Below are 14,587 nucleotides of genomic sequence, written 5' to 3'. Positions count from 1 at the left end.
AGAACGTTATCCGGATATACGACAACCGACAGGCATGACATTTCAGGAAGTGGAAAGACGTCTGCGGGCTACTGCGTCCCTGGGAAGGACACAGCCTATTCGAGATTTTCCCGTGGCGTCTGCTCACAATGAAGTGGTGGTGCTGGACACTCACTAGCATACGGGCCATAGGACAGGAGATAAACGTCAGCCGAGTGTCTGTTATGCAGATATAGCATACCTAGAGGTTTCAGCCGTACCATCTGCACTTACACCAGGAGCTCCATGGTCATGATTTCGCAGCCCGGGTGGCGTTCAGTCAATGGACCCTACAGCATGTGGACACTGATCCTGCCATTTTAGCGACCATCCTATTTACGGACGAAGCGCCGTTCCACAACGGTGGAAGGGTTAATCGACATAATATACATAACTGGAGTGTGGGTAATCCCCACTGGGTACGACAGGCAGCTTTTTATGTTCAGTGGGGTGTAAGCGTATGATGTGGCATCGTGCCTGATCACCTCATTGGTCCCCATTTCTTCGAGGGACCTCCGACGGAATAACGCTAACTACAGTTTTTCCAAGATGACTTACCACCGTTCTTGGAACATGTGCCACTCCTTGGCCGATGCAGGATGTGGTTTCAACATCACGGAGCTCCACCAAACGCGGCGGTCGTCGTCGGGAATCATCTCCATGCAACGTACCCTGATAAGTGGATAGGAAGGGAAGAACCCGTCCCCTGACCTGTCAGAACGCCCGATCTTACACCCCTGGATTTTTCTCAGGAACCATGCAAAACAACTGGCGTATGCCCAGGAACCGAGCAATCCTGGTTATTTCAAACAAGCATGCCGATACGTTCGCCAGAGATGTTGGAACGTGCCGAACAGTCCTTACAACATCGCGCGCAGCTGTGTGTCGACCACGGAGGTCGTCAGTTCGAGCGTTACAAGATATAGGTAACTGAAATCCTGTCACATGTTTTTTAGCCTCTTCCAACCCAGCACCATACTGTATGCCACCATACCAATGCAGGACCAAATAAACAAATCAGTTTGTGGAAATAATTAATTGTGCAACCCTGCCACATACCAGTAAACTGGCTGAGAAAAGAAAAAGGAAAATACTTGCGTGGAATTCGAACCATCGAGCACCTCCACTATCACAATTGGGAACATGCATCATTTTCAAAAATATTTTTTTTGAAAAGTACACCAATGAAATAATACGTAAACGTATTACATTGTGGTATGTTGCCTTGTTTTCTACCATTAAAAAAATATTTAATAGTGCCTTTCCGCAAGGCGAGTGAAACGGCCTCTGACGTAAGCGGCGCGCTGTGACGTCACGATCCAGTACCGCATGGAGCTCTACCAGCCGTTGTGCATCAGCCGTTGCTAAAAGCCGATTGTTTATTATTCATGATCGCGGATAACTTCGAAATGACAGAAGAAACGTTCAAAACAGCACAGTCAGACAATCTACCATGTGTAGATGTCATCATTCTTGAAAAATGTGACTTTTGTGGCCGCAGAAATTCGCGGATAACAAGCAACTTTGTAAGTGGCGTCTTTTGTATACGTGCAATGTACTGTAACCCATAGTATTAGGATAACAACGAACCTGGATAGATATCACATCACTTTCAACATTTCCTTCTAGACTGATTCCCCTATTAAAGAATAACATTGCATTTTCGGGCATTCAGCATTAGTAAAGTGAGAAATCGGATTTCAGCACTAACACAAACATATAGGTAGCATTATAGTACTATTCCGCTTCTGTGGTGTAGTGGTTAATGTGTGCCACACCCGGAGGCCCGGTTTCGATTCCCGGCTCTACCATGAAAGTTGAAAACAAATCGTACGAGGGCTGGAACGGGCTCTACTCAGCCTCGGGAGGTCAACAGAGTAGAACGGTTTCGAATCCCACCTCAGCCATCCTCGAAGTGGTTTTTCGTATTTTCCTACTTCTCCTCCAGGCACCTAAGGCCACGGCCGTTTCCTTCCCTCTTCCTTGTCTATCCCTTCCGATCCTCCCATCCTCCAACAAGGCCCCTGTTGAGCATAACAGGTGAGGCCGCCTGGGCGAGGTAATGGCCCTCCTCATCAGTTCCATCACCATACTCAAAGTCTCACGTTCCAGGACACTGCCCTTTAAGTGGTAGAGGTGAAATCCCTCGCTGAGTCCGAGAGAAAACCAACCCTGAAGGATAAACTGATAAAGAAAGAAAGAAAGATCATAGGACTATAGGGCTATAATCTATCATCCCCCCCCCCCCCAAAAAAAATATTTATGGTTGGGACAACTGGCCTACCCACTTCCGGGGCCTATGAAAGAGAATTAAATATCTTTGTGGAGGGAAAAAATTAAACATGATAAAGATAGATATGACTTCATCTAGTTTTCACAAGTCGGGCTGAGTGGTTCAGACGGTTGAGGTGCTGGCCTTCTGACCCCTACTTGGCAGGTTCGATCCTGGTTCAGTCCGGTGGTAGTTGAAGGTGCTCAAATACGTCAGCCTTGTGTCGGTAGATTTACTGGCACGTAAAAGAACTCCTGCAGGACTAAATTCCTGCACATCGGCGTCTCCCAAAAATCGTAGAAGTAGTTAGCGGGGCGTGAAGACAATAACATTAATTACATTTGGCTTTTAACAAGCTAAGCATATGAGGAAAGAAAAGTGTCCTGGTGACATTTTAGTCACTCAATACAGGAATGTCTTTGGGTGCTGTGACTTTTACTTTTTTTTTTTTTTTTTTTTTTTTGCTTTACGTCACACCGTCACATATAGGTCTTATGGCGACGATGGGACAGGAAAGGCCTAGGAATGGGAACAAAGCGGCCGTGGCCTTAGGTACAGCCTCAGCATTTGCCTGGTGTGAAAATGGGAAACCACGCAAAACCATCTTCAGGGCTGCCGGCAGTGGGGTTCAAAACCCACTATCTCCCGGATGCGAGCTCACAGCTGCGCGCTCCTAACCGCACGGCCAACTCGCGCTGTATTTTTACCCTTCGGTTTATTGACTTGGCTTGTATAACCTAAAACTTTGGCTAAGTAGGATGATATTTTAAACACCTACATCACTATTTTCACCTGTGTGCAATTATGTTATTGGTTTTGTGTAGAGTTATACATTTGTTAAATTCACGTTGTTTCCTTCCATGATGTACACGCCTATTCTTTGTTACATTATAGAGTATTTATATATAGCCTAAATTTCTTTACCAATTAAGCTCTTCAATAAAGACATACATAACTGTCCCATGCCAAGATATATTGGTAGAATTAGAGCTGTCAAAATGGTTCAGAACCCCTTCGATTTATTATCTTGACATGGATCACCCAAAACATAGGTTAGGTTTGGAGAATACTTTAATAATCAGCATTATTTAATGCACTGTTTATTACTTTCATATTCCAAGATGTAATTGAAGCATTTAAATAAAGCATCATGCATTAAAATTTAAAGTTTTACCACTAGAACAGCTGACATGGAAAAGTGATTTGAAAATTCAAACAAATTCATCTTACGTTAAAATCTTCAAAAAAATAAACTGTAGACTTTTTCTATATATCACCAGCATTTATCCGGCTCGCCAAAATCCATTTCTCCCTAGTTTTAGCGTCTTTGGAACCTTTATAAACAATTTGTTTGGTATGGTATTGCACATCGGAACTCTACACCATTTATAAGTTTTCTGCCTCACTGTCTGCGCAGGATTCATTTTAAGTCTAAAATATACCACTCAGATTATTATCCAATGTATAGACCTCGAATTTAACCATACCAGACACTAACATAAAGTAGAAATACGCGAAGTGTATCCTGCTTCTCACAGCACACTATGTGTTATTTCGTCTGCTAATTCAGTCAACCTGTACGATGACGTCAGACCAATGAGATCGCGTACTTGCGTGACGTGACATTTTCGTAGATTTTTATCATGTTTGGAGTTATTATTTGTACATTCTGATCACATTTTTGAATTCTGCATGAAATTTTGAATCAGATTAGCATATTTTTAATTAAAACCCCGGATCATGCATGTTCCCTATTCCCACCGCTCCCCTGCCAAGTAAGATATTGCGAGTCTTGACACGCAGCGCGCAGTTTCCAGCCTATACAATACCTGTTCCTGGTCTGTGTGTGTACTCCTGTTGCAAGGTACATATTCTTATCAGTCCTAGTTTTACGGGTTCATTCGTAATGCAATTAATAGTGGTGCTCACGATTCCTGTTGGTTTTTAGCCCGTAACCACACATCTCGTTGTATTAGCACGGTTTAGGTAGAGGGACCGATGTATTTCAGAATGGTAATTAAGCGGCGGGATACATACAACTAAATCGCAAAGGGCTGATGAACCACGCGGTATATTACAATTTTGCTTTACGTCGCACCGTCAGTGATAGGTATTATGGCGACGACGGGATAGGAAAGGGCTAAGAGTTGGAAGGAAGCGGCCGTGGCCTTAATTAAGGTACAGCCTCAGCATTTGTCTGGTGTGAAAATGGGAAACCACGGAAAACCATTCTCACGGCTGCCGCCAGTGGGATTCGAACCTATTATCTCCCGATTTCAAGCTTACAGCTGCGCGATTATAACCGCACGGCCAAGTCGCTCGTTAAAAAATATACTATTTACCCCTCGGTGAGTGTTTGGCACTGGTGTTCATGGGGACATTTCAGTAACTCGCCCGATATTATGCATAGCTTCAATTCGTGCAAACTGTGAAAATTTGTGCGAGAAGTGCAATTTTCATTTATACAGAGTTTTGGCTATGCATGTGGTCTACTTTAATCATAATGTTCACGTGGTTTCGGGTGGCCAGTTCTATGGCAGTTACGGAAAACCGAGACTGGCTGCTATTATAGAATATTAAATGTCCCGTACAAAGTTTGTGATACAGAAGTATTATCTTCGGACCGCATTAATTAAAAGTTAGAAAATTTAGATTTTGAAATTGTGTAAAATATAGAGAAATGGGAAATAATTTATTAATTGAAAGATTTGTTTAATTTTGCGCGAATTACAGCGTCTGTTGTGCGTTCCACCGCCTCTGTTTCAGCCTCAACTCCAGTGTTTGATCCTATGCTAGAGTCTTCTCTTTAAACATACTCCGCCTTTACTTCACGCAGTACAAATTCCACACGAACAGAGCGAGATTTGAGCGCGGAATCGAAGCCCGACATTCAAACCCAAGGAGGATGAAGTACGAGTATAACGTGTTCACAAAGCTGAAAATTACAGGCCAGTAAGTGTGACATGAATTGTATGTAAGCATTGGGAAGGCATTCTTTCTGATTATATTAGACATGTTTGCGAAATGAATAACCGATTCGATAGAAGGCAATTCGGTTTTAGGAAAGGTTATTCCACCGAAGCTCAACTTGTAGGATTCCAGCAAGATATAGCAGATATCTTGGATTCTGGAGGTCAAATGGACTGTATCGCGATTGACCTGTCTAAAGCATTTGATAGGGTGGATCATGGGAGACTACTGGCAAAAATGAGTGCAATTGGACTAGACAAAAGAGTGACTGAATGGGTTGCTATATTTCTAGAAAATAGATCTCAGAGAATTAGAGTAAGTGAAGCTTTATCTGACCCTATAATAATTAAGAGAGGAATTCCTCAAGGCAGTATTACCGGACCTTTATGTTTTCTTATATATATAAATGATATGAGTAAAGGAGTGGAATCGGAGGTAAGGCTTTTTGCGGATGATGTTATTCTCTATAGAGTAATAAATAAGTTACAAGATTGTGAGCAACTGCAGCGTGACCTCGAAAATGTTGCGAGATGGACAGCAGGCAAAGGTATGTTGATAAACGGGGTTAAAAGTCAGGTTGTGAGTTTCACAAATAGGAAAAGTCCTCTGAGTTTTAATTACTGCGTTGATGGGGTGAAAGTTCCTTTTGGGGATCATTGTAAGTATCTAGGTGTTAATATAAGGAAAGATCTTCATTGGGGCAATCACATAAATGGGATTGTAAATAAAGGGTACAGATCTCTGCACATGGTTATGAGGGTGTTTAGGGGTTGTAGTAAGGATGTAAAGGAGAGGGCATAAAAGTCTCTGGTAAGACCCCAACTAGAGTATGGTTCAAGGACCCTCACCAGGATTACCTGATTCAAGAACTGGGAAAAATCCAAAGAAAAGCAGCTCGATTTGTTCTGGGTGATTTCCGACAAAAGAGTAGCGTTACAAAAATGTTGCAAAGTTTGGGCTGGGAAGAAATGAGAGAAAGGAGAGCTGCTCGACTAAGAGGTATGTTCCGAGCTGTCAGCGGAGAGATGACGTGGAATGACATTAGTAGACGAATAAGTTTGAGTGGCGTTTATAAAAAGTAGGAAAGATCACAATATGAAGATAAAGTTAGAATTCAAGAGGACAAATTGGGGCAAATATTCATTTACCGTATAGGAAGTGGAGTTAGGGATTGGAATAACTTACCAAGGGAGATGTTCAATAAATTTCCAATTTCTTTGAAATCATTTAGGAAAAGGCTAGGAAAACAACAGATAGGGAATCTGCCACCTGGGCGACTGCCCTAAATGCAGATCAGTATTGACTGATTGATTCTTAAATGCAGCATCTTTTGTATGTTGCATGATCAATATGAATATCAGTCAGCTAAACGTGCATTGGTGTCTTCTTACGTTCGGTAACATGATTTTCAAACGTGATGACAAAGTATACTGTAGGTATTTCTTACAACAGACATAAGGGAAAATCAACAACACACATCACGAAATATGTCAGATCGTCACAATGAGGTTTATCCAGTGAAGAGACATGAGAGCGTGTAGAGATCCAAATTGTTTTACTTTCATTTAAGATAATAAGCACACACACACAGAGACGTTAAGTAGAACAACAAAGGGTAGAATTTGAAATGGGAAAGCCGCAGGCAATAGCGCATTTGAAAATAAGACATAAACGTCACAACCACAAACAGGCACTCGCAGCGAGTCGATTGTTATTCCAGGGTTCATTCAGATGTACATGACATTTACACATGTAAGTGTGTTTGACTAACAGTTAGAGCATGCTGCATTGGGATGAAAGTGGGATTTGATGCCAGCATTACGGAAAGTTATGTGAGCTGAAGCTGAATGAGAATTTTTAAACTTAGTGAATATGTTTTATTATCGTTTTTATTTTCCGAAAATTGTGATATAATTTAAGGATGGAAGATAAAAAATGGTCAATCTCATGTTAGATCTTATTGCAGCCTTCTCCAGGAATAATTTATTTAAAGTGATCAAGATATTATAAATGATGTCCAATAATCGAAGGCCGTGATAAAGGGGATCAGGACAAACAGAATGAGAATAAGAACCGATACTCTTAACTTTCTATTTTCATTTAGATTCAACAGGAGTAGGTAACGATATATCGCATATTTTTGCTAGTGGCCCTACGTCGCACCGACACAGGTAAGTCTTATGGCGATGATAAGATAGGAAAAGCCTAGGAGTTGGAAGGAAGCGGCCGTGGTCTTAATTAAGACATAGTCCCAGCATTTGTCTGGCGTGAAAAATGGGAAACCACGGAAAAACATCTTCAGGGCTGCCGACAGTGGGATTCGCACCCACTGTCACCCGGACGCAAGCTCACAGCCGCACGCCTCTAACCGCACGGCCAACTCGCCCGGTGAGATCATTTTTGACAAAGTATGCAGCGCAAGTATCTCTAGAAATGTCTCCAGAGGAACCCCCGCAAACTTTTAAATCATAGTTATGTAGCGAAACTCAATTATTTGGTCTCTAGTGGTGATGAATAAGCCGTCCCCGCGGTCTGGGAATAGCGAGCGTACCACTTTTACCCGGAGGCCAAGGGTTCGGTTCCCTGCCAGGTCAGGATTTTTTACCTGTAACTGAGAGCTGTTATTTTTTTACAATTTACTTTACGTCGTACCGACACAGATAGGTCTTATGGCGACGATAGGATAGGAAAGGCCTAGAACTTCGAAGAAAGCGGCCGTGGCCTTAAGGCACAGCCCCAGTATTTGCCTGGAGTAAAAATGGGAAACCATCTTAAGGGCTGCCGACAGTGAGGTTCGAACCCACTATCTCCCGAATGCAAGCTCACAGCTGCGCAACCCTAACCGCACGACCACTTGCTCGGTGAGGGCTGGTTTGAGGTCCATCCAGCCTACGTGAGAACTGGGAAGCTAACAGGGAGATGGCGACCCCGGTCTAGAAAGCCAATTATAACGACCGAGGGGATTTGTCGCGCTGACTACGTTTCACCTCGCAATCTGCACGCCTTCGGGATGAGCTGCAGGCACTTCTTAGGCCAAGGCTCGTCAGGGATTTAGCGCCATGAAGTTTGGTTTGTGACACTTGCACGGAGTGACATTTGACGGAGATGATATTCAATGATTCTTGAACGCATGGTCATTGCCGTAGAAAATCGGAGGTTTGGATGAAACTTACAAGAGAGTAAAGGTGGAGAGGTGGAGCTGCTCTTGTTGAGGTTCACTAATAACGGGGAAATCTTTTCAACAACGGAACTACCCAATAGAAGGGGAACGGTAGGTAAAAGTTTCACTTACGCCCCTATTATAACCACTCGTGCTGTTCGCAAAATAGGTTTTTTGTTTTCAATAGTGTTCATGTTATAGGCCTGCAATCCCCATTCACTGTCGGTGGAGTGAAGGTAGTCACGTAGTTAAGTCGTTTTACTCCGCTACAATGCGTGACCTGTCCGACCGCTTGGCGCTCGACTGACTGAACGAACGCACCACATTTGGGCAGATGATTCATATTCGCAGTCACTGTGGCATGAAGCTGCCAGCAATGAACGGGAGTCAGGTGAAAGCCAAAATTGAGAGGAAGGAATATGGATTACAAATGAAATAAGGGACGAAAAGTGGAGTGTCTGAAAACTATTTCGTAGTAGTACTGTAGCAGCAGTAACAGCCTGGTGCCTGTGTATGTACAGCAAATATGTGGACGAATCCCTACAAGGTAATGTATTACATTACAGTAGTATTACTCTTCACTTTATTGATGAAGACAGGAAGCTTCAAATTCTTGATGATTATAATTATGCTTGTTGTTTAAAAGGGCCTAACATCTAGGTCATCGGCCCTTAATGGTAAGAAATGAGACGAAATATAACGACAAATTGAAGGTCCAAAATCCTTCAATGACCAGAATTCAAAACATGAGGACGAAGAATGGATGGATGGATGGATGGATTGATATTAATTTAAAACAATCAGTGGATCCGACCCGCAATGCCTCACATTCACAGAAACTGACGTAAAACAATAGTATAACTGACCAAGGGACTGCTTCTATAGTCCAATACTGAATCGATGCTGCTTGTAGTCTAAAGGGGCCCAACATCCAAGTCAACGGCTCCCCATGGTACTTATCGCTAGTAAAGTAGAACCATGGTATTTGTCATGTTGCAGTACTAATGAAAAGAAGCGTAGACTCGCGGTATTCCACACATTATGGTACTACTAACAGGTAATGAAATTCGCACATGTAACAGAGACCTATGGAGTTTCGCACATTGCGGCGCCATTTACAGGCAATGCAAACCTATGGTGTTCAAGTAAGTGTATTAACCACAGGGACTCTTACTATCCCGTGGTGTTCCTCATATAGTGGGTACTAACCATAGGCAAGCCAGAACCATGGTGTCGCTCATATAGTGCTACTAATCACAGGTACTGTAATAGCCGACAGCGCACTCTGTTGCTACTAATCACAAACCTATTTGGTACCCAACATAGTTATACTACGCGGAAGTAAAAGCGACCTATGATGTTCCCCGCGTGGTGGTACTAATTACAAGTAGTCTCATGGTTCTAATTCGATCATCCCTTGGTTGCCCCTTTTAGTCGCCTCTTACGACAGGCAGGGGATACTGTGGGTGTATTCTTAGTCTGCGTCTCCCACCCACAGGGAGTAGCTTCAAAATCGCGCTCTCATTACTGCTAAGTTTATTGACAAGGTAAAACAGGTACATACGGAAACATATGAGAAGCTGTTGGAGCTGGAAATATAGCCTGAACATGTGAAAAAATTATTCGTGACCGAAAAAGAAGCAAATGCAGTTAAAACTCTCGAGCTCTATCACAATTACTATCTGTACGACACTCACTGTGTAAACATGGTGTTTAGACATGTTTTCCAGGACAAATAGGCCTACATGACGTAAAAATTGCCAGCGTATCAAACGACCATCAACACCGCCAAACAGTATTTTCTCTGTTCGGAATAACATAATACGGATGAGAAACTATCTTCGAATACAAAGTCGATATTTACGTATTTATTCAAGGATCGCCTTTCTGATGACGATCCCATTGAATGGTGGAGAAATTATAGCACAGAATATCGAAGACATACTCTGCTAGCGAAGAAAATGTTGTCTATTCCAGCCTCCTATGTGGCAAGTGAAAGGAATTTCAGTTCAGCGACCTAATTAGTGACAAACGAGCTCGCTTAACAAAGACGGGCTATATGACTCCTTTGATTCATTTTGTACTAAAACAAAACAATAATTGTGAACGTTTATCACGATTTGAAACACTCAAGAAGTTAATGTTCTGTGTCTGCTAACGTGGCGAGTTGATCGCGGAGTGTTTTTCTTGAAAAGTTGCTTTACGTCGCACCGACACCGGTAGGTCTTATGGTGACGATGTGACAGGAAAGGCCTAGGAGTGGAAAGGAAGCGGCATTGGCGTTAAGGTACAGCCCCAGCATTTGACTGGTGTGAAAATGGGGAAACCACGGTAAACCATCTTCAGAGCTGCCAACAGTGGGGTTCGAATCCACTACCTCCCAAATACTGGATACTGGCCGCACATAAGCGACTGCAGCTATCGAGCTGGGTCGCAGAGTGCTTATGGTAAATTAGGTTTGTGATTAGTTCGAACTATGAAGTTCAATACATATTTTGTTATAAAATTCGCATGTATACATTTTATAGGCAACAACTTCCCTTCGCCCTCTCAAGCTTGTTCGTCGTAACTTTTTTGATACTCTCCTTAGGCTCATCGGTAGGCGTACCCCGGACTACATGCTGCTAGCCAACCGGCACAACGTCGACCGAAATACGTCGAACGAGCGTGAGCGAACGAACTGGACAGTTTGCGGACCTCTAGTTCATGTGACGACCAATTCCTCCTCTGGTGTAACATTTCTTCATTCATGTATCAACATCTGTAACGTCCTCTTCGACATACAAAAAAATTTCTGCTATACGAAAGTATTTTTTTTTTAATGGCCGGCCCCGCGGTGTAGGTAACAACGCGTCCGCCTGCCACCCGGCGGCCGTAGGTTCGATTCCCGACCGGGTGAGGGGTTTTTCATTTTAAATGATTAATATCCCTGGCCTGTGGACTGGGTGTTTGTGTTGTCCTTAACGTTCCTTTCCTCACATTCACCACTTTACAATTCCGCCATTTACAAAATACACGCAGGTTCCTCACATATGGTGGAAGTAGGGGCAAAAGATCTTTCTAGGTCGACGCCCCGAACAAATAGCATTTTTAATTTTTTTTAAAAATTTAAATTTAAAATACTATCCGAAAAGAGTGTAGAACATTTCTTTTTTCTGTCTCGAATCCGACATTGGGTGTATACCCAAGTCTTCATCCTTTCTTTGTTTCTTCCTTTTTCACAAGCAGAACTAGCAGAAGTAGGTCCTCACTTGTTGACGACATCCTTTAAAATTAATCTGTACATGATTTTTGGTGGCGATACTAGTGTCTACTGTTGGAATTTTTTTTATGGACACTCGAGTTTAGGCGTTAATTACAAATGAACCGACAGGCTTATTTCAAAATAAGTTATACCAATATTGTCCTTGTTTAATTCTGCATTAGAGCGCATAAGCCAACTTTTTCGAAGTTCTTTATTTTTTTAATTTGTGGTTGTAGTAAATATTGTCCAGGTTTTTTGATTCTGCTCTAGGAACCGCTCACTTTAAAATATAAACATATAAAACTACTTGTCTGATGGTGATGAAGTTTTTATATGTTACAGCCACATGTATTCGTAGTGTAATACTCAAATTAAACATTTTTTTTCTACTACCTCAAAAAGTTATTTTTCTAAGACAAATTTTTCTCAGCCTAGGATAAACGTACAACAGGAAACTTGGGCTTGTTTTGAAGCACTCAGTCGTGTCAATTGTAACTTGAGTAATGCACTACGAACGCATGTGGCTGTAACATACAAAAGTCTCATTACCGTCCGATAAGTAGTTTTCCATGTATATATTGGAAAGTGAGCGGTTCCTAGAGAAGAATCCAAAAACCCGGACAATATTTACTACAACCACGAATAAAAATAATTAATGGACATCAAAAACAATGTGTTTTATACATTCTAAAGCAAAATTAAACAAGGAAAATATTGATATAACTCACTTTGCAAAAGGCCTATCGGTTCGATAGTAATTGAAACCTAAACTCTAGTGTCCATAATAAAAAATCGGACAGTAGTGAACTGCGTTAGCGAAAACTTTGGCGACACCAATGTCCTAGTATAATAGAGGCGTTAATGTTACCGTTTGCAAACATCACCTAATCTAATCTAATACCACGACACCTCTGCTAAAACCATTAAACATTTAACTTAACCTAATTAATGTAAATTCTGAAGATTCTGCATACACATTCGTGGTTCAGTTCACAAGATAGAGAGATGACAATCTGCCATTTGTAATGTATTACATGGCTCCCATCCTTTAAACAGCATATTCAAATATCTGGTCCTTACACTGCCTCACGTTCTTCCGGCAAGTGTCACAACCCGATCTCTGACTTCGTCAACGTCGCTCGGTATGTAACTGTTTCCGCACAAGTGTCACTCCCAGCAAGTGTTCCGAACCGCCCGGTTCCGATGGCTAAATGGTTAGCGTGCTGGCCTTTGGTTCAAGGAGCCCTGGGTTCGATCCCGACCGGGGTATTAACATTAGTTGGTTAATTCCACTGGCTTGGGGACTGGGAGGTGTATGCATCTTTTTTAACATTATAGTTGTGCATAAGTTAATTCCATCCAGGCCATTAACAAGAAAAAGGATAATACAAAATACTGGCTGGCTGCACGTTTGAATAAGACCGAAAGCGAAAAAATTTATTAAAAATTGTTCCGAACCCGTCAAAAACTGGAGGTTAAATTTTTGCACGAATACAATACTCCCTTCACTTCCACAGTCGTTTGAATTTATACATGGAACCGACACCAAACAGAACGACCACGAAGTTGACTCAGGATGAAAAATGGGAGTCACTTCCTATCCTCACTATTTCTTTACAATCTGTTTTACGTCGCACCGACACAGATAGGTTTTACGGCAACTAGGGCTAGGAGTGGGAAGGAAGCGACCGTGGCCTTAATCAAGGTACAGCCCGGGTACTTGCCTGGTATGGAAATGGGATATCACGGAAAACATCTTCTGGCTACCGACAGTGGGGTTCGAACCCACTGTCTCAATGCAAGCCGATGGGTACGTGGCCCAAACCACACAACCACTTGCTCGATTATCCTCACTTCAATTGCCTCGATCTTATTTATTACAAACTCATTTTTTCATACATCCTTTATAAACTACTTAGAAGTTAATATTTGACAATATGTTCACGAAAGTTATCTCAGTCGTGCATTGTCTCAAAACAGTTCACCGACTTACACAAAAGCGCGAAATTTGACTTAAGTCTTTTTGCCCACATAACGCACAGTAGTGGCTGTGGTTGTCTATTATCCTCATACTGCAGGTTATTGCGCTCTCACAGGATGGAAATGTAATGGTCGGATATATTACATGAAACCGTGCGTAAACCACAGCAGAAAAACAATTAGTTCGGAAGGAGACAGGTCTGATTACTGGACATCAATTATTGAGGAAGTCCAATTAGCGGCAACACTGAACTATACGTTTGCAATGTACACAATGACTAGTTATTGGCCACAGGGCAGACGACTGGTTTACGACCATAGCAGATTTATGGACTCGGAAACTGTGAAGGGAAGAAGAAAAAAATAAAACAGTATGCATCAAAAGGTAAAAAGGTAATGATGGTACAAGAAACCTCACCAATTCTTCCTTCGCTATAGTTCAGGTGAATCTCCATTTATACGTATCTCCTCGACGAACTGAGAATTTATGAAACTACTGTAGAGTTCGCTCAAATTGCAAGGGCATGTGCTGTGATGTATAAGGCATTCTCTTACAGCAAGTGGGGAAGTACAAACCGAGAAAATCGTACTCTATGAATCGGCTTCTGCCATAACTGGAATTACAACCTTACAATGCGTACTAATAAATGTGGTTGCAGAGATCTTTGAGGCGGTAGATTACAAATCAGGACTGCATTGAATAGAGACTGAAATGTTTTCTGCAAATAAGGGATGGACGAAGTATTTATGTCTGCTCACGTTGGTACGCAGTCCAGATGGGTCTGGATGTGTTAGGAGTTAATGATATTCGGGTAAGGGGAGATAACGAGGAAGAGATAGGATATTATAAAGTGTACTTGACAGGTGTTAAAACGGGAACGGCCGAGTGTAGCGAAGAGCTTTCAATCAGGAATACTATTGCACGCAACATAGCTTCTGTTTT

Source organism: Anabrus simplex, chromosome 2 (assembly GCF_040414725.1).
Source record: "Anabrus simplex isolate iqAnaSimp1 chromosome 2, ASM4041472v1, whole genome shotgun sequence".
NCBI lineage: Eukaryota > Metazoa > Arthropoda > Insecta > Orthoptera > Tettigoniidae > Anabrus > Anabrus simplex.
The sequence above is the reverse complement of the archived record's forward strand: the minus strand, read 5'-3'. Positions refer to the sequence as shown.